Source organism: Triticum dicoccoides, chromosome 2A (assembly GCF_002162155.2).
Source record: "Triticum dicoccoides isolate Atlit2015 ecotype Zavitan chromosome 2A, WEW_v2.0, whole genome shotgun sequence".
Classification (NCBI taxonomy): Eukaryota; Viridiplantae; Streptophyta; class Magnoliopsida; order Poales; family Poaceae; genus Triticum; species Triticum dicoccoides.
This window is the reverse complement of record NC_041382.1, coordinates 289592882-289615354: the sequence shown is the minus strand read 5'-3', so window position 1 is coordinate 289615354 and position 22473 is coordinate 289592882.

The following is a 22473-nucleotide window of genomic DNA, read 5'->3' as shown; positions in this document are numbered from 1 at the left end:
TAGGATATAAATCACCATGAACATAAATATCGTGGAGGCTATGTTAATTTTGTTTCAACTACATGCATGAACATGTGCAAAGTCAAGCCACTCGAATCGTTCAAAGGAGGATATCACCCTATCATACCACATCACAACCATTTTACTAGCATGTTGGCACGCAAGGCAAACCATTATAAACTTCTAGAAAATTAAGCATGCCATGAGAAACTATAATCTCTAATTGTCATTGCAAACATGTTTCATTCATAATAGGCTGAAACGGGAATGATGAACTAATCATATTTACAAAAACAAGAGAGGTCGAGTTCATACCAGCTTCTCTCATCTCAATTAGTTCATCATATATCGTCATTATTTCCTTTCACTTGCACGAACGAATGGTGTGGATAATAATAATAGTGCTCGTGCATTGGACTAAGCTGGAATCTGCAAGCATTCAATACATGGGAGAAGATAAGGTAATATGGAATCTTTGTTAGATCGACAATAATGCATATGAGAGCACTCAACATTTTCATCATGGACTTCTCCTCTCGACCCCAAAGAAAAGAAAAGAAACAAAACTATTTACACGGGAAACTCCCAACAAGCAAAAGAAGAATGAGAAATCTTTTTGGGTTTTCTTTTTAATTACTACTACTACAGGCATGGAAAGCAAACTAGCTAAAAGCTGCAACTAATTTTTTTGGTTTTTCTTAAGGTTTTTCAAACACACAAGAAGAAATCTTGAAATGAAAATAAACTAGGATGGATGATACAATGAAAAAGTATGAGCACCGACAACTAGCATGAGTGTGTGAACATGAATGTAATGTCGGTGAGAAATACGTACTCCCCCAAGCTTAGGCTTTTCGCCTAAGTTTTTCTATGCTCATGGATGGCCTGGTGGATATCTGAAGTTGAAGCCGGGGTCGTACTGAGATGAATCAGCTACTGCCTGAAAGGCTGCAGCTTGGAGGCGGGCTGCCTCCGTCCTCCTCTCGTACTCATTCGCCTCCTCCCTGGTTATAACATATCTCCTTTTTTTCCTGAAAGTTAAAGAAAGTAGGATCAGGGAGAGCGACATGGAAGGTTCGTCGTCTATCAAAGATTAGTCGGTACTGGAGGGACAGATCGTTCCTCTCAACAAACTAATGACAAACCATAGCATTATAATCTAAATAAGCAGGAGGCAACTTAATATCATCCCCAGGTATGGGTATACCAAGAAATTTAGCTACATTAGTTGCATAAATTCCACCAAACAAATCTCCAGTTAAACCATTAAGATGCAACCTACATGCAACAATAGCCCTCCAAGTTGTATTGTTTATCTCCTAATATAGCACTCTTGAGAACACTAAGATTAGGAACACACATGTGACATGCCTCATCCTTACCGTTAATGCATCTACCCACGAAGAGAGCAAAATAATGTATGGCGGGAAAATGAATGCTCCCTATGGTAGCTTGTGTTATTTCTCTAGATTCCCCCACAGTGATACTAGCAAGAAATTCTTTAAATTCAGATTTGCGAGGTTCACTAGCACTACCCCACTGCGGGAGTTTACAAGCAGTATTAAAATCTTCTAAGTCCATGGTATAAGATTTATCATAAAGATCAAATAGGACATTGTGAGAATTGCACGAGGATGTAAATTTAAACCTTCTCACAAATGAATCAGTTAAATAGAGGTATTGCCGGCACTTATCTGACTCGAAGCTCTCAAGATCAGCGTTATGCACATATGCGTCAAATTCTTCCATGATGCCTTCCTGGACCATGAAATCCTCTGACGGCCATTCACAAGGCCGCACTTGAGCCTCCCTTGGTAGTTTATTGTCCGGCTCGCGAATTGCGGGCCTTGGGCCTTGCTTCCTTGAGGAACGACCTTGGCACATTTTCCTAAACATATTTCTTCCTTTGAAAAATGTCTGAAATTTTTAGTGACTCAAAATAAAAGTGAACGAAACTCAACAAGATCGATAGCAACTACTCCTACTAGTGTCTAGAGGCTATATCATGCATTAAAACTACTTTTGACCACATAAATTGACATGCAAGCTCAAGAACAGGGTCACCTAAGGAGCAAAAATTTGCAAAAAATAAAGCACTAGAACAAAGACTAATTGGACCATTGGAGGAATCGCATACCGAAGAACAATCCCCCAAAGAAGTTTTGTGAATGGAGCTTTGAGCAAGGAGATCGAAAATGGCAGCAAGATGAGCTAGAACTCGGGTTTGAGCTGGTGGATGATTTTTCTGGAGGAAGACGAAGTGTGTGGGTGCAAGGATAAGTGGAGTGGACCCACGTGGGGTCCACGAGGCAGGGGGTGCGCCCTCCACCCTCGTGGGCACATGGTGGGTCCCCCTGGTTGTGCTCTCGGTGCCAATAATTCCTAAATATTCTGGAAAAAAAATCATATTTCATTTTCAAGGCATTTGGAGAACTTTTATTTTCGGGCTATTTTTTATTGCAAGGATAATCCGGAAAACAGACAGAAAATACTATTTTTACTTTATTTAAGATAAATAACAAAAAGTACAAAGAGGGTACAAAAGGTTGTGCTTTCTAACTTCATCATTCTCATACTCATCAAAAGGAATTCACTAACAAGGTTGACCAAGTCTTGTTAACAAACTCATTCTGAATCGCATGAAACTGGAGAAATTTCGAATAACACTAGTTTACCTCAACGGGGATATGCACATCCCCTACAATAAGAATATCATATTTCTTCTTGGCAGTAGGAACATGAAATTCAAAACCGCCAATAGTAATTGTTGAAATTTTTCCAATAGAATTGATACCGTGGACTTGAGGTTGTTTGTGACGCCCCGAGACCGATGCGCCAGGTGTCTTCCAGTTATTCGCTGTCGTTGCCATGTCATCTGCTTGTGTGTCGCTTCTTGCCATGTCATCATGTGCATTGCATCATCATGTTTTCAAAACTTGCATTCGTCCGAGGTATCCCAGTTCTCCCTGTTGTCCGTTCTGAGCCCAGAAACACTTGCACGCGTCCGCGGCATGTCCGAAATATTATTTATATAAGTGGCCAAAAAATATTCCCGGAATGGGTTGAAAGTTGGCATGCGGTGTTGTTTTGTTGTCAGTAGGCCGCCTACCAAGTTTCATCGCGTTCGCAGCTCGTTTGATAGCCCAACCGTTAAACTATAGCATCATTGTAGCCGGTCATTCGTCGGACATTTTCGGTCTCTGGAAATAGTCGTTAGGCCTCTCTCTCTTCTCTTCTCTCAGCTCGAGCCCTTCTGTACAGCCCACAAGTTCCAACTGACCCCTCGCGTGCGTGTCTGAAACTTCCCCAGACCCGACCCGGGCAGTCGTCACCGTTGGGTCCGGATCATCCCCAAACATCTACAAAACATCTCCGTTTTGTTATTTGGACACCCTAGCCTGTTTATTCCGAGCCGTCTGATTTCGATCGGAGGGACTAGGTCGTCCTTAATCTAACTCACTTGCTATATATATATATATTCGAAGCTAGCCCAAATCTGAGCAAACCCTAAAAATTAGGACCCTTGTCCCATCCCGCCGCCGCCAGCATCTCCCACATCGGGATCCTACCCAAGTCCAAACATCCCCCTCAAATTTCTAATCGGACCAACCCCCTCGTCGCCGCCAAATTCCACCCGCAGGCAGCCGCCACTCCTCTCCTCGATCTCCTCCAACCCAGCCTCCCTCGCTCTCTCTTCGCCGATGTACGTCCCTGACCGTGCCTCCCCGTCCCGTTGTTCCTCACAGGGAGCCAAGTGTAGGATCAAAAGTATGTCTAGAGGGGGGGTGATTAGACTACTTGACCAAATAAAAATCTAGCCTTTTCCCAATTTTGGTTCTTGGCAGATTTTAGCTATCTTAGCACAAGTCAAGCAATCTCCACACAATTCAAGCAAGCATGCAAAAGAGTATCTGAGCAGCGGAATGTAAAGCATGCAACTTGCAAGAATGTAAAGGGACGGGTTTGGAGGATTCAAACGCAATTGGAGACACTGATGTTTTTGTCGTGGTTCCGATAGGTGGTGCTATCGTACATCCACGTTGATGGAGACTTCAACCCATGGAGGGTAACGGTTGCGCGAGTCCACGGAGGGCTCCACCCACGAAGGGTCCACGAAGAAGCAACCTTGTCTATTCCATCATGGCCGTCGCCCACGAAGGACTTGCCTCACTAGCGGTAGATCTTCACGAAGTAGGCGATCTCCTTGCCATTACAAACTCCTTGGATCAACTCCACAATATTGTCAGAGGCTCCCAAGTGACACCTAGCCAATCTAGGAGACACCACTCTCCAAGAAGTAACAAATGGTGTGTTGATGATGAACTCCTTGCTCTTGTGCTTCAAATCATAGTCTCCCCAACACTCAACTCTCTCTCACAGGATTTGGATTTGGTAGAAAGAATATTTGAGTGGAAAGCAACTTGGGGAAGGCTAGAGATCAAGATTCATATGGTTGGAATGGAATATCTTGACCTCAACACAAGTGTAGGTGGTTCTCTCTCAGAAAATGTGTATTGGAAGTGTAGGTATGTTCTGATGGCTCTCTCCACGAATGAAGAGTGGGTGGAGGGGTATATATAGCCTCCACACAAAATCTAACCGATACACACAATTTGCCAAACTCGGTGGGACCGAATGGTTAAACTTGGTCGGACCGATTCAGCAAACCTAGTGACCGTTAGGATTTTCGGTGGGACTGAGATGCAACTCGGTAGGACCGATATGGCTAGGGTTAGGGCATAACGTAATATCGGTGTGACCGATTACACAAACTCGGTGGGACCGATTTTGGTAATAAGCTAACCAGAGAGTTGGTCAGGTAAACTCGGTTGGACCGATTCGCTCATCTCGGTGAGACCGAAATGTTACAAAAGGGAAACAAAGAGTTTACATTGAAATCGCGGTGGGGCTGATCGCTCATCTCGGTAAGACCGAAACGTTACGAAGGGAAACAGAGAGATTACAATCCATCTCGGTGAGACCGAGATCCCTATCGGTGAGACCGATTTGCCTAGGGTTTGTGGCAGTGGCTATGACATTTGAAACTCGGTGGCGCCAGATAGAAAGAATCGGCTGGGCCGAGTTTGACTTTTGATTTAGGTCATATGTGGATGTGGGAAGTTAGTTGAGGATTTGGAGCATATCACTAAGAACTTTGAGCAAGCAAGCCATTAAGCAACACCTCATCCCTCCTTGATAGTATTGGCTTTTCCTATAGACTCAATGTGATCTTGGATCACTAAAATATAAAATGTAGAGTCTTGATCTTGAAGCTTGAGCCAAACTCTTTGTCCTTAGAATTTTGAGGGATCAACTTTCCTCATCCATGCCATGCCATTCATTGAGCTTTTCCTGAAATATTAATCTTGGAATAATGTTAGCTCAATGAGCTATATGTTGTTAGGAATTACCAAAACCACCCAGGGATAGTTGCACTTTCAATCTCCCCCTTTTTGGTAATTGATGACAACATATAGATCAAAGCTTCGACAAATGATAATAAGAGTGAAAGATATTGTCGCTTTGAGAAGTATGTGAAAAGCAAGAGCTCCCCCTAAATTTTTGCATATCTTAAGATTTGCTTTGGACTGCAAATGCACAATGAGTTAGGATCATGGGTTACTCTTCCATGTCACATACATCTTGGTGGAGCGCTCAAAATGATATGAATTAAATACATGCACTCATCACCAAGCAAAGTGAATGATCATATAAGGATAAGTAAGATAATATCATCTAACAAGCATAAGTGTAGCTTATGATCAACCACATGATCATCAATGTCTGACAGATAAGAGCATAGTATCTCAAGCAATCAAAAGACAAACAAAGTTCAACCACCAAAGCAAGGGAGAATAAAAAGAAACGCTCTCTCTCGAAGCCTATGATCTATACATTTTTACCCCCCTTTGGCAACAATTTACCAAAAAGTTCATAGAAAATGCATAGCACTAGAACGTCTCTCAGGCTTGGTCTTCAGGTGGTGGTGTCCGGAGAACGCCAAGGACGAAGGCTTCAGTTGATGTGGATGGAGCTGATGTAGTTGGTGCTGGAGCTGGTTGCGCTGGAGCTGTAGCTGGTGCAGATGAAGTGACTCTAGTGTCTCGAATAGGCACTGCAGCAGATCTCTGAGCTTGAGGCACTCTGGCAAATGCATCAGTGGTTGTCTTGCCCTTCCTCTCCTGCATGTCATCCTGTAGCTGCTCCATAATAGACTGAATCTCAATTACTTTGACATCTAAATCATAGAATTTTTGTTCCACGATTCTTTCTAGGCTCTCCTAGTTTTGAGTTAGGGTGGCCAACCCCTTCTCAATCCTCAAAGTTGATGCTATCAAATAACCAAGCTGGTCCTACTTACTTTTCAAAAAGTACTCAGATGCCTCCTCTTGAGTTGGCATCTTGGCAGCCTTCTCTTTCTTTGCTTTCTCCTTCTTATCTTGAGCTTGTACTGATGATGGTTCATTCTCATTCATCATAACTTGATTGTCCTCAAAGTCAGGATAGATAGGCAAGTGTTCCTTATCCAACAAGTATGTGCCTGTGCCCATCTTTGAGTTTATCAACTCCTGGATCTGTGGGGCATATCCACAACTTCTTTTCTGGTCAGCTGCAGTCCTCTTGATAGTCTCAATTATAAGGCTCATGACCTTGAACTTCTGTGGCACATCAAATATATGTAGCAAGTTAATTGCATGGCCTCTGATCATTCTGTGATCACCAGACTTGGGCAAGAGAGTGTGCCTAAGGATTCAATTGATTGTAGGCAGCCCTGACAGCAAGTGTTTTACTGACCCAAACTGGTGAGTCTCAAGATCATCTTCAGGAATCTCCTTGTACATGTTTGCCATAGAGTTGTGATCCATCTTCTTCTTGGCATAGACATCCAAGTCATCTTCTTCTTCCTTAGGAGCATTGATCAGATTTTCCCATTCCTCAATAGTTGAGTGGTACCTTGTACCTTCAGACATCCATACTATCCTACCATCTGGATAGAAGTGTGCGGTGGAGTAGAATTGCATTATGAGCTCCTCATTCCACTTTGTGAGCTTCTGCCCAACAAAGTCTGCAACTCCACAAGCACTGAAGCTGTCAAACACACTAGGATAGTGTTCCTCATTTTCCTTGATATACTTCCAGTCGACCCACCTCATTTCACACACTATAGGCTTCTTGTCCAGCACCACTGTCTCATAGAAATCTTGTTGTTACTTTGTGTGGAACCTGTAATCAACAGCAGTTCTTCTTCTTGTAGCAAATGGGTCTGTCTTTCTCCATTTCCTCAGTCCTGGGTCTCTCCTAATCTTCATGTTGTCAGCCACAGGATGAGCATCATTATGGTCTGGAATCTTGGGTTTGAGCTTTCCCAGGACTTATCCTTCATCATCTTCATCAGCAGCAACTTCAGGCACTGGGGCCTTGTTCTTCTCAGCAGCTAGTATACTCCTGGTATTCCTCTTAGGTGCAGTCTTTGGCTTGGAGGCAGCTTTGGGTGCTTCTTTGGGCTTTGATGTTGCAGCCCCTGTCCTGATAGAATCACCCATAAGCTTCTGGGCCTTAGGTGCTGGTGCAGCAACCTCTTCTTCCTCTTCCTCTTCCATCATGGAAGCCTTTCCAATCACTCTGGCCATGGTCTTCTTGGCCCTTTCCTTCCTTTTCTTTCCTTCTGCAGCAGGCTCTTTGGGTTTGGATTCCAAAGATGCTTGAGTAGATGCTCTGGCCTTAGACATTGGTTGTCTTCCTACTGGCCTTTTGATCTTCATCCCTGGCTTAGTTGAATCAGTTGTGCCATATTCCTTCTTAAGCACTTTCTTCTTTGATGTGGCATCATCCTCAGTGGCCACATAGTCTTCATCCTCAGACTCTGAAGTTTTCTTCTTCTTGTTCTTGTGGCAGCTTTGGGCAAGTTGCTGGGAGTGCTCCTGCTACCATCATCTGAGCTCCTAGAGGGACTAGTGCCCTCACTCAGGTGAACCTGCTCCTCTGACCCGTTCTGGCTGTCACTCTGATCAGGCATATTGCGAACACTGATTGCAGACCCTGTGAATAGATTGTAGATGTGATAGAGTGGATGAGCATCACAAAATACAGAGATTTTTGCAAAAGAATGAGTCAAAAACTTAGTTTTAGTTTTCCACAGAAAGCATTTCGGATCAACCGATTTGTAAACTCGGTGATACCGAAGCAGCTGTTGGAACCTAAACTAGTGAACTCGGTCAGACTGAGTCATAGTTCGGTGGCACCAAGACTACTAGGGTTTCACAAAGTCCTGAACTCGGTTACACCAATTTGCAATTCTCGGTCAGACCAAAAATTACATGTGCAATGACCTTGGCCGAATTGGTGGAACCGAGTTCTGCAACCCGGTGGGTCCGAGATGGTTTCGGCGGAAACCTAACCCTAAATTTTCAATTCAACTCTAATCTACGGAGTGTTTTGACTGGATAGAAGCGTTTCAATCGTGGTAAGAATCATAATGAACACAATGTGCTAGGAATCGGACGGGGATAGCACTGTGATCGAGTCCATACCCTAGTTCGGCGATGAACTCGCTACGGCGGCAACGGCGGGGAAGAATTCTGTTGACGGCGGCGGAGACCAGCGGCAGGAGGCAGCTGGCGACGAGGAGGACGATCCGGAGACCCAGGAGGCAGAGCGAGCTATGCACGGACAAAGGGGTTTCGGAGAAATTTCCAAAATTTTGCCCGTGAGTATATATAGCCCGACCCTGTCGGTGTGACCGAGTGGAACGACTCGGTGGCACCGAGATTCATAACTGCAAGCAGTTACAGAAACTCGGTGTGACCGAAAGGTTCAAATCGGTTGCACCGAGATTGAAAACCTAGATCGACTTAGTGATCTCGGTATGACCGAAATGGATGAATCGGTCAGACCAAAAAGCACAAAGAAGTTTTGGAAGTTTAAGTCTATGACGAATCAAGGACTCCGAGTGCTCCTCACACATAGTGGTTCGAATCTGACTTGATCAAATTTTGTGATGTAGCATGAATAGAGTTTGAGAAGAGAAAAGCATAGATAGCTAGAGAGGGTTCATAGGCATTCTTGTCCATCCACTTGGCAAAAGAAAAGAAAAACAATCAATCAAAACAATAAGTGGATGTCCTCGAATGAGTGAAATATGCAATTAACATGCTCACACAATAAAATGGTAATAGAAATATGTGGCAAAGCATGCACAACCAATTCTAGCATCTATCAAACAATTTGTGATGACTAGGTCATCTATATATGAGTATATTGACTTAGGAGTCAAATGAGAACATTTGATCATAGGTCATACTCATCGTTTAAGCACAAGTGGGGTTACCACTTTTACATAAAGCAATGTTGTGTTCACACCATTAGAGTTGCTTTAGATCAATTCTTAGAGTAAAGCTCCCCCTAGATGTGAGATCCCCCCTAAGAGGGATGAACTAACCTTGGGTTTTGTCGATGATGACTTCATGTAGATGTTGAAGATGTGGATGCTCAATGTTGATGTAGATCATTTGGAGTTATCCATTGGAGTGAGTTGCACTTTCAATACCTACACGGGTTAGTCCCACAAGGAACAGACAAGGATATCCATAGACATAAAGTGATGCACACACAAGATGATGTCTATGAAAGCTTTTAGGTTACCTTGTCCCTTGTCTTACCAACAAGAGGGTTTGTGACTCCTTGAACTAGTGCAAGATGTGGAAGTTGATTGCACTTGTTCTTGCCAAGATGATAAGAGTGAAGTATGTTGGCGGAGTCACCCTCAAGAACTCTCTAGTTCTTCTTCTTCGGGATCCACACCATCTTGATGGGAATCCTCGGTGTTGTAGTTGTACTTGATGAAGTGGAACTTGAAGTAGTCTTGGGAACCCACTTAACCAAGGCCTTAGGAGCTTCTGGTCTTTTTGCTTGTGGTCTTGTGGTGGAAGATCATCTTGAGCTTGTGTCCCTTTGAGAGAAGTAGGATCATACTTCTCTTGTTGAGGAACAAACTTCGTCTTGGGGTATTGATATTCTTCCCACTCAACTCCATTGGCATTGAACTTTCATTCAAAACCAACACCTTGATTCTTCCGGTGCCTTCCTTGCTTGCGTACAATTTCCTCGAATTGCTTACTTTCGGCAAGGCTCTTGTAAACACCTTTCTGTATAATTCCCTTCAATAAGCTATTTTCTTGCTGAAGTGCAACTTGGCTAAGAGAATCATTAGTGGAATCAAGAGAACTACTAGAAGCAACAATATTGGATTTAGCATGATTATTGTTACTACTAGAGGAAGAATCTTTCTTGTTCTTGTTACTAGACTTGACGGGAGGCATGTAAGTGAATAAGAGTAAACGCTTGGCAATGTAAGAAGAACTTTTCTGATGAAGACCATCATTGATTGCTTTTAAGAACTCATGCTCTTGTTGAAGGTTGAGCTTGTCAAAGCGCAATTTCTTGTGAGTCCTTAAAAGTTCTCGATGATCTCCTAAGATAGTTTCATGAGCTAACTTAAGAGTGTTTAGTTCTTTAGTTAGAGACTCAATATTCTCCTTATCATTGTCACTCGTTTTATCTTGATTAGCATGATTAATTGACGTTTCATCATACTATTCTTCACTAAGTTGTCAACAAGTAAATCATCATCACCTAACAAGTCATCTTCATCACTATTGAAATCAACATACTCGGGGTGTGATACCTTTGGGCCTTTAGCCATGAAGCATGTTCCAACTCCTTCATTTGGTGAGTCAAATATGTCGTAGGAGTTGGTTGTCACAAGTGCTAGACCGGCAACACCATCATCTTGAGTATATTCGGAGTCGGAGTGATAGCTTCTCTCGGAGTGGTTGTCGGAGTCGGAGCCGGATACCCATTCACCAACATGAGCTTGATGTCTTTGTTTTGTGTTGCTCCTTGATGACTTGTCCTTTCTTTCCTAATCCTTGCTTCTCCGTGAGGGTCTTCGTTCATAACGATCATCTCTACTCCTTCTTTCTCTAGATGGTGATTCTTCTCTTCTACTTCTTCTCTTGGGAGAATCTTCTCTTCTCTTGTAGGGGGCCATACACTCATTGGAATAGTGTCCGGGCCTTCCACAATGGTAGCAGTTTCGCTCTCGACTAGAAGATCTTTTGTCATTGTAGGACCTTGACTTGGAGCTTCTCTCTTTGCTTCTACTCTTGTAGAACTTGTTGAAGTTCTTCACCATTAAGCTCAATTCTTCATTGAAGGTTTGTTTCTCACTCGATGATGTGGGGGCTTCACATGAGGCTTTGTAAGCACCACTTGATTTTTTGTGAAGTTCCTCTTTATCCTTGAGTGACACCTCATGAGCAACAATTCTTCCGATGACTTCCGTTGGCTTGAGATCCTTGTAATTGGGCATCATTTGGATCAATGTGCACATGGTATCATATTTTCCATCCAAGGCTCTTAGGATCTTCTTGATGATGAATCTACCGGTCATCTCTTCACTCCCTAAGCCGGCAATCTCATTTGTGATAAGAGCAAGCCTAGAGTACATTTCAGCGACACCTTCACCATCCTTCATTTTGAACTTGTCAAGTTCACTTTGAAGCACATCCAATTTGGATTCCTTGACGGAGTCGGTACCTTCGTGCATATCAATCAAAGTATCCCAAATTTCCTTTGCATTCTCAAGACGGCTGATTTTGTTGAATTCTTCGGGGCACAATCCGTTGAAGAGGATATCACAAGCTTGAGCATTGTATTGTAGCATCTTCAACTCATCCGCGGTAGCTTCACGATTCGGTTCTCTCCCATCAAAGAATTCACCTTGCATGCCAACAATCACAATAGCCCAAACGGCGGGGTTATGTACAAGAATATGCATTTTCATCTTATGCTTCCAACTAACAAAATTAGTACCATCAATGTAAGGACCTCTACGGTGATAATTTCCCTTGCTAGACGCCATACTCTCCTAGGTTGTGAAACCAAGGCTATGACCGCCAAAAGCTATGGAAATCAAAGCAAACAGAGACCAAAGATCTGATACTACTTGTAGGATCGAAAGTATGTCTAGAGGGGGGTGATTAGACTACTTGACCAAATAAAAATCTAGCCTTTTCCCAATTTTAGTTCTTGGCAGATTTTAGCTATCTTAGCACAAGTCAAGCAATCTCCACACAATTCAAGCAAGCATGCAAAAGAGTATATAAGCAGCGGAAAGTAAAGCATGCAACTTGCAAGAATGTGAAGGGAATGGTTTGGAGGATTCAAACGCAATTGGAGACACAAATGTTTTTGTCATGGTTCCGATAGGTGGTGCTATCGTACATCCACGTTGATGGAGACTTCAACCCACAGAGGGTAACGGTTGTGCGAGTCCACAGAGGGCTCCACCCACGAAGGGTCCACGAAGAAGCAACCTTGTCTATTCCATCATGGTCGTCTCCCACGAAGGACTTGCCTCACTAGCGGTAGATCTTCACGAAGTAGGCGATCTCCTTGCCCTTACAAACTCCTTGGTTCAACTTCACAATCTTGTCAGAGGCTCCCAAGTGACACCTAGCCAATCTAGGAGACACCACTCTCCAAGAAGTAACAAATGGTGTATTGATGATGAACTCCTTGCTCTTGTGCTTCAAATGATAGTTTCCCCAACACTCAACTCTCTCTCACAGGATTTGGATTTGGTGGAAAGAAGATTTGAGTGGAAAGCAACTTGGGGAAGCCTAGAGATCAAGATTCATATGGTTGGAATGGAATATCTTGACCTCAACACAAGTGTAGGTGGTTCTCTCTCAGAAAATGTGTATTGGAAGTGTAGGTATGTTCTGATGGATCTCTCCACGAATGAAGAGTGTGTGGAGGGGTATATATAGCCTCCACACAAAATCTAACCGTTACACACAATTTGCCAAACTCGGTGGGACCGAATGGTTAAACTCGGTCGGACCGATTCAGCAAACCTAGTGACCGTTAGGATTTTCGGTGGGACTGAGATGCAACTCGGTACGACTGATATGGTTAGGGTTAGGGCATAACGTAATCTCGGTGTGACCGATTACACAAACTCGGTGGGACCGATTTTGGTAATAAGCTAACCAGAGAGTTGGTCAGGTAAACTCGGTGGGACCGATTCGCTCATCTCGGTGAGACCGAAATGTTACGAAGGGAAACTGAGAGATTACAATCCTATCTCGGTGAGACCGAGATCCCTATCGGTGAGACTGATTTGCCTAGGGTTTGTGGCAGTGGCTATGACATTTGAAACTCGGTGTCGCCGGATAGAAAGAATCGGTGGGGCCGAGTTTGACTTTTGGTTTAGGTCATATGTGGATGTGGGAAGTTAGTTGAGGATTTGGAGCATATCACTAAGCACTTTGAGCAAGCAAGCCATTGAGCCACACCTCATCCCTCCTTGATAGTATTGGCTTTTCCTATAGAATCAATGTGATCTTGGATCACTAAAATATAAAATGTAGAGTCTTGATCTTGAAGCTTGAGCCAAACTCTTTGTCCTTAGAATTTTGAGGGATCCACTTTCCTCATCCATGCCATGCCATTCATTGAGCTTTTCCTGAAATATTAATCTTGGAATAATGTTAGCTCAATGAGCTAAATGTTGTTAGGAATTACCAAAACCACCCAGGGATAGTTGCACTTTCACCAAGGCTGCCGGCCACCAAAGCAGCAGCAGTACCGAGCGTCGCCCGACCCCGCTTCCACCTCGTTCTCGCCGGAGCAAGCCCCACTGCGCCACCCGTTGGCGAGCTGTCCGTCAGGAACTGCCTCGTGCCCTCGCATCTTCTTCCTCTCCTGGTTCCTTCCTCCTCCTAAGTTTATCCCTCTGTTTCTCGCAGGCACCTGCCGCCTTCCATGGCCGCCCAACCATGGAGCCGAGCCACCATGAACCATCTCTGCTCCGTCCACCATGCCTCGCCTTGTCCCGGTCTAGTCCAGTTCGACCCCGCGCCGCCGTTGCTCGGATCCAGCGCCGGCCAGCCGGATCCGCCCTGTCTGCACCTCACCGGCCTTCCCTGGAGACCGCTGCCGTTTGAGACCGCAGCGCCTCTGCTTTCCCTGCTTCGCTCGCTCGACCCCCCTGTGTTGACCAGAGAGGAGCGCGCCCGCTCGCGAGGCCAGCCGCACCGCTCCAGCGAACCGACCCAGATCTGCCAGCCCAGCCAGCCCATCTTCTCCTCTGGGCCCAAAGTGAGCAGCCCCCTTGTGCATTGTTGGGCCAACCTTTGTTTTGGCCCATAGATGTTTTTTTAAGTTCTACGAATTTACTAATTTTCCTTCACATGCATAATTACAGAATATGCCATCATTTTAAAAATGCTCAAACCTAAATAACCGTGTATCGGATTTAAACAAACTTAACATGAAAGTTGCTTAGAATTTTGTGTAGTTTCATAATATGTCATTTTCATCCATGTTTAAAATGTTGTTCGTTTAAATTTTCTTAAATAACTTGCTAAAATGATTTAATTCATAACTAAATAAACGTAGCTCCAAATTTAACAAACTTTATATGTAAATGGGGTAGAAAGATGCCTAGTTTAACATGGTGCACTCATCTAGCATGTTTAACTAATATAAAATTATGTTTAGGGCAGAACAGTACCAAATCCTAAAATATGCACATGGGGATTTACCGGAATTGTTGTTCGTTGTTTCCGGCCTCATGTAAACTTGCCTAGATAGGTAGTTTTGTTGTGCTTCACCCCTTGCCATGTTAATCAACAGTTAATATTGTTGAGTACATAAACGAGAGAGAACTAAATAAGTCACGTGGTGTTTTCGTCAATATGCATCGGAGTTGCATACTGAGCCCCACTTAATTTGTAGGGTTGTTTGTGCATTTTGACATGACATGCCCTCATTAAACCGGACATGCATCATACTTGGTTGTGCATCATGCCATGTTTATGTGGTGGTTGTTTACCATGTTGTTTGCTTCTTTCCGGTGTTTCTTCTTCAGGTAGGTTCCGTTAACGTCACGTTTGTGAGGATTCGTTCGACTACGTCCGTTTGTCTTCTTCGTGGACTCGTTCTTCTTCCTTGCAGGATCTCAGGCAAGATGACCATACCCTCGAAATAACTTCTATCTTTGCTTGCTTGTTACTCGCTCTATTGCTATGCCGCGATACCTACCACTTGCTATATCATGCCTCCCATATTGCCATGCCAAGCCTCTAACCCTCCTTTCCTAGCAAACTGTTGTTTGGCTATGTTACCGCTTTTTCTCAGCCCCTCTTATAGCGTTGCTAGTTGCAGGTGAAGCTGAAGTTTGTTCCATGTTGGAACATGGTTATTGTTGGGATATCACAATATCTCTTACTTAATTAATGCATCTATATATTTGGTAAAGGGTGGAAGGCTCAGCCTTATGCCTGGTGTTTTGTTCCACTCTTTCCGCCCTAGTTTCCCTCATACCGGTGTTAGGCTCCTTGATTTTTGTGTTCCTTACACGGTTGGGTGTTATGGGGACCCCTTGACAGTTCGCTTTGAATAAAACTCCTCCAACAAGGCCCAACCTTGGTTTTACCATTTGCCTCACCACCACCTACCCTTCCCTCGGGTTGGCCAAACCAAGAGTCATCTTTATTTTAAGCCCCCCAGGGCCAGTGCTTGTCTAAGTGTTCGTCCGAAATGAGTAGACTGCGGGGCCACCTCGGGGAAACTTGGGGTTTGGTTTTACTCATAGGATGTCTCATCTGGTGTTTCCCTGAGAACGAGATATGTGCAGCTCCTATCGGGATGTCGGCGCATCGGGCGGTCTTGCTGGTCTTATTCTACCATTACCGAAATGTCTTGTAACCGAGATTCCGAGTCTGATCGGGTCTTCCTGGGAGAAGGAATATCCTTCATTGACCGTGAGAGCTTGTGATGGGCTAAGTTGGGACACCCCTGCAGGGTTTTGAACTTTCGAAAGCCGTGCCCGCGGTTATGGGCAGATGGGAATTTGTTGATATCCGGTTGTACAGAACTTAACACTTGACTTAATTAAAATGCATCAACCGCGTGTGTAGCCGTGATGGTCTCTTATCGACGGAGTCCGGGAAGTGAACACAGTTTTGTGTTATGCTTGAACGTAAGTAGTTCCAGGATCACTTCTTGATCACTTCTAGTTCACGACCGTGCTTTGCTCCTCTTCTCGCTCTCATTTGCGTATGTTAGTCACCATATATGCTTAGTGCTTGCTGCAGCTCCACCTCATTACCCTATCCTACCCATGAGCTTAAATAGTCTTGATCGCGAGGATGTGAGATTGCTGAGTCCCCATGACTCACAGATTACTTCAAACAGTTGCAGGTGCCGATAATAACCATGCAGGTGACGCAACTGAGCTCAAGGAGGAGCTCGATGAAGATCGTGTTTGTTGTGTTGTTTCGTTTCCAGTTGATCAGTAGTGGAGCCCAGTCGGGGCGATCGGGGATCTATGCAATTGGGGTTGTCTTTCTTTTTGGTTCTGTAGTCGGACCTTGATTTTATTCTGGATGACATAATGCTATATATATGTATTGTTTGAAGTGGCGATTGTAAGCCAACTCTTTATCCCTTTCTTATTCAGTACATGGGATGCGTAAAGATTACCCCTCTTGTGACATGCCTACTATGCGATTATGCCTCTAAGTCGTGCTCCGACACGTGGGAGATATAGCCGCATCGTGGGTGTTACATTGTTTCATCGGAAAGTGTATCGTATGGTCATTACCATTAACATGAAAAGTGACATTGCCTTTGTTGCAATCAGTAACAGCCCCTGCAATATTCAAAAAGGGTCTACCAAGAATAATTGACATACTATCATCATGGGGAATATCAAGAATAACCAAGTCCATTAAAATAGTAACGTTTGCAACTACAACAGGCACATCCTCACGAATACCGACAGGTATAGCAGTTTATTTATCAGCCATTTGCAAAGATATTTCAGTAGGTGTCAACTTATTCAAATCAAGACAACAATATAAAGAGAGAGGCATAACACTAACACCGGCTCCAAGATCACAAGAGGAAGTTTTAACATAGTTTCTTTTAATGGAGCATGGTATAGTCGGTACTCCTAGATCTCCAAGTTTCTTAGGTATTCCACCCTTAAAAGTGTAATTAGCAAGCATGGCGGAAATTTCAGGTTCTAGTATCTTTCTTTTATTAGTAACAATATCTTTCACGTACTTAGCATAAGGGTTCATTTTAAGCATATCAGTCAAACGCATACGCAAAAAGATAGGTCTAATCATTTTAGCAAAGCGCTCAAAATCCTCATCATCCTTTTTCTTGGATGGTTTAGGAGGAAAAGGCATGGGTTTCTTAACCCATGGTTTGCTTTCCTTACCGTGGTTCCTAGTAACAAAGTCTCTCTTATCATAATGTTGATTCTTTGATTGTGGATTATCAAGATCAACAGCAGGTTCAATCTCTACATCATTGTTATTGCTAGGTTGAGCATCAACATGAACATCACCATTAACATTATCAATTTGTTCATTTTCATTACCAGATTGGGTTTCAGCATCAGAAATAGAAATATCATTGGGATTCTCAGGTGTGTCTCCAATAGGTTCACTAGAAGCATGTAAAGTCCTATCATTTTTCTTCTTCTTCTTCTTCTTAGAAGAACTAGGTGCATCAACATTAGTTCTCTGAGAATCTTGCTCAATTCACTTAGGATGGCCCTCAGGATACAAAGGTTATTGATTCATTTTACCCCCTCTAGTCATAACTCTAACATCATTATCATTTTTCTTATTATTTAATTCATTGAGCAGATCATTCTGAGTGGTAACCATAGAAGCATGTTTACTAATAAGTTTAAGTTCACCTTTAACTCTAGACATATAATCACTCAAGTGTTCAAGCATATAGGAATTACGTTTCAATTGTCTACCAACATAAGCATTGAAGTCTTCTTGCTTAACCATAAAGTCATCAAACTCATCAAAGCATTGGCTACCAAACTTAGTAGATGGGATTTCACATTTATCAAATCTATGGAGAGAATTTACCTTTACCACCTGTGTCGGGTTAGCAAGACCATGTATTTCTTCAACAGGTGGTAAATTCTTACCATCTTGAGCTTTATTACCTTTTTCTTTCATAGATTTCTTTGCCTCTTGAAATCTTCAGGACTGAGAAATAGAATACCCCTTTTCTTCGGAGTTGGCTTAGGAGTTGGTTCAGGAAGTGTCCAATCATTTTCATTAATCAACATATTATTCAATAGCAATTCATCTTGATCAACTGTTCTTTCCCGGAAAACACAACCAGCACAACTATCCAGGTGGTCTCTGGAAGCATCGGTTAGTCCATTATAAAAGATATCAAGTATTTCATTTTTCTTGAGAGGATGATCAGGCAAAGCATTAAGTAATCGGAGAAGCTTCCCCCAAGCTTGTGGGAGACTCTCTTCTTCAATTTGCAAAAAATTATATATTTCCCTTAAGGCAGCTTGTTTCTTATGAGCGGTGAAATATTTAGCAGAGAAGTAATAAATCATATCCTGGGGACTATGCACACAACCAGGATCAAGAGAATTAAACCATGTTTTAGCATCACCCTTTAATGAGAACGGAAACAACTTAAGGATAAAGTAATAGCGAGTTTTTTCATCATTAGTGAACAGGGTGGCTATATCATTTAATTTAGTAAGATGTGCCACAACAGTTTCAGATTCATAGCCATAAAAGGATCAAATTCAACCAAAGTAATTAACTCAAGATTGACCGAGAAAGCATAATCCTTATCAGTAATAAAGATAGGTGAAGTAGCAAAAGCAGGGTCATATTTCATTCTAGCATTCAAAGACTTTTCTTTAAGCTTAGCTAATAATTTCTTAAGATCAGATCTATCGTTGCAAGCTAAGAAGTCTCTAGCAGTTTTTTCATCCATAACATAAACCTCAGGCACAACAGGCAACTCATATCTAGGGGGAGAGTCTTCATCATCACTTTCATCAATATTATCAGTTTCAATAATTTCATTCTCTCTAACCCTAGCAAGTTGTTCATCAAGAAATTCACCTAGTGGCACAGTATTATCAAGCATAGAAGTAGTTTCATCATAAGTATCATGCAAAACAGAAGTGGCATCATCAATAACATGCGACATATCAGAATGAATAGTCGGAGTAGGTGTCGCAAGTTTACTCAAAACAGAAGGTGAATCAAGTGCAGAGTAGATGGCAGTTCCTTACCTCCTCTCGTAGCTGAGGGGAAAATCTTGGTTCTTTGATCTTTCAAATTCTTCATACTGATCAAAAGATATAAATCCTAAGTGACTCAAAGAATAGAGCTCTACTCCCGGCAACGATGCCAAAAATAGTTTTGATAACCCACAAGTATAGGGGATCGCAACCGTTTTCGAGGGTAGAGTATTCAACCCATATTTATTGATTCGACACGAGGGGAGCCAAAGAATATTCTCAAGTATTAGAAGCTGAGTTGTCAATTCAACCACACCTGGAAACTTAATATCTGTAGCAAGGTATTTAGTAGCAAAGTAATATGATAGTAGTGGTAACAGTGGCAAAAGTAATGGTACTAGTTTTGGTTTTATAGTGATTGTAACAGTAGCAACAGAAAAGTAAATAACCGAAGAACAATATATGAAAAGCTCATAGGCAATGGATCAGTGATGGATAATTATGTCGGATCCGATTCCTCATGCAATAGTTATGTAGCGACCCGACCTCAGACGGTCAAGTCTCTCCATCCCTGGATCAGTATGCTGGCACACACGGTACATAAATGTATATATCAAAGTGCAATCACATGTATAAATAACATAAAACTGATATATACCTCGTAAGTCTCAGCACCAACAAACAATCGGGTGTGGAGTCCCATCAACGCCATCGGCAAGTTGAGTGTAGACTGTAACCCTGTATCATAACTCTTACTCGTCGAAGAAAATCCTGCAACATGGTACATTGCAGCCGTGTAGGTCAGTACATTGAATGTACCGGCAAGATCACAATAAGAGAAAGCAGATGATAAAACTATTCTATATGCAATATGGCTTTGTGGCTCTGGGTCTGAGTTTTGTTTGCGTAAAAGCTGGTTTTATTTTCCCTACATCAAAGGAATAACTGGAGTCTGTACTATGGAGTTTTCTATCATGACATGGTTCCGCCAACCGATGTCTCCTAACCCAAATCATCATAAGTTGCCCACAATTAAGTTATCAGAATGGTGTTGAGAGTTCCGAGATAGATCCAAGTCCAGAGGCTCAAGTTGTCCGTAACCGGGGACACGGCTAATCGATTAGGTTTTAACCCTCTGCAGAGGTTTGTACACTTTACCCGCAAGATTCGATCCCTCTCTTTACGTTCTCGCACTTCAGGGTGTTTGAGAACAAGACGACCAAAACATGGTCTTTCGAAGAGTTCCCCTACCACTGTCCAGTGCTCATCCAATCCTACCGCAGTTCTACATCTGCTAGCACCGTCCTAGCCAGAGTCAAAACTAGGGTCAACCAAGCCAGAGCCCATAGTGACTTGCGGTTGCACAGGTAAGCTTCCGGGCATGAAGTATTCTTCCGTCTCTTTGAGTCTGGGTGAAGCTTTCCGCAAGATGTCATGGCGCTTCTCCATGCATCCCGGCCATCCACTGGTTTCTCCAGGGTGCCCGTCAGCCGTCCATCACCCAGTAGTGTGTATTGAATTCTTGTCTTGAGTCTTGAAGTCTTGAGGCCTTGAAGATGCAGTCCTTGCAAATGCCATCATGGAGTTGTCGTCATTGACATAGAGTCCTCCATTCTCACACCACTCCCGAGCACTCATACCAACCCCGTCTACTAAAGCATAGCATAGAAATAAAACAACGTCCCGGGCTTGATAACAGGGAGATGGGTTCCTACCTCATGCATTCTACTCAACAACAAGATTCAATAACACTACTGGAGGAATTGTTGAAAGGGTGCTACTACATGCAAATAAAACATAGGTATGAAAAACATGGTCAAAGTGAACTTCCCTGGTATGTTGATGAAGATAATAGCGCTCTCGAATATAACTTGATATTATTTGTCACTCCGATGAAAATCTATATTAACATTCATAGCATTCATATAAGCAAACAATTCTAGCACTCAAAAATAACAACTAAGTCAACAAATAAAACGCAATAACAAACTCAAATGAACTCCAAAGAAACTTCAAGTAAAACCACAAAGAAAACTCTACGACTTTACTACAAGCACCTAACCTAGATTTGCCATAAGTAAAAACTTAATAGCAATAAAACACTAAACTAAAAAGTTAATAGAAAATAAAATGCAAAACAATTAATTTAATAGAAAGTATTTTTCATAAAATTTTATTTGCAAAAAGAAACAAATAAAAAGCTTTTATGAAACACTAACTATAACCAAAACAAGTTTTCATACAAAACTAAATAAAATAATATTTTTTTAAAATAATAAAAAAAAATCTTTGGTTGACTAACAAAAAAAACTAAATTTGTCAAAAGTGACAAAAAGAAATAATTTAAAACTAATAAAAACAATAAAGAAAAGACTAAAACAAAACTATAACTAAAACAGTACTGTTTTGCAAAAAAAAACTTAATTTGAAATAAACTAAAATAAATCACTATATGAGTCTAGATAGACAAAACAATAACAAAACCGAAGCAAAAAGAATCAATCAAAAATATTTAATAAAACTCAAGATACGACCAAATTAGTGATTTGAACAAGTTTCATCAAACTCAAATTTTAAACTACTCAAAATTGATAACTAAAGACACAAACAGAAACTTCAAGAAATTTTGAATCTAATGCAAAAAGAATCACTCAATTTGGATCTAAAACATAAAAGGTATAAGCAATCTAAAATTGAAACTATCTTTGTGTTTAAAACAGAAACGAAAAAAAAAACATCGGGCACTAGCTACGTGGCCTACTGCTATCGGGCCAGGGAGGTGGGCGATCTGAACTATCTAGAGCTCGGTCGTAAAATAATAGAAACGTGTACAGGCTAAAATAGAAAGACCGATCGGCTAAACCGACTCGACCTGAACCGATCTAAACCGAATAAAACTGAAACGAACCGGAACTAAACCGATCTATAAACAGAAAAACCTGACCGTTCGTTAGATCTAATCTAGCGCGTCAATAACAGATCGGACGGAGGCGAATGGCTCACCGCGGTGGGGCGAGCTCCGGTGAGGTCGTCGGCGGCAGTGGCGGCTCAGGGACGATGCAGGTGAGGCCTCCGGTGGTCCTCGAAGACGGTGAAGACGCCCAGGCGATGCGGAACACAACGGCGATGCTGATGGTGGTCTGCGGTGAGCTCGGGGATGTCAGAGGAGGACGGCGGTGAGGTTGAGGCGGCGATGGCATTCGAGCGTCGGCGGATGACGGTGCTCCGGTGGGTTTCGGGCTCGGGCAAAGGCACGGGGTGATGCGAACGAGCGATGGGGTTGCGGTGGTGATCTTAGGTGGCGGCAATGTGGTCGGGGTCAAGTGCTGCGGCGGCAATGGCATGGCGGCGGAGCTCGGGCTCTGGCG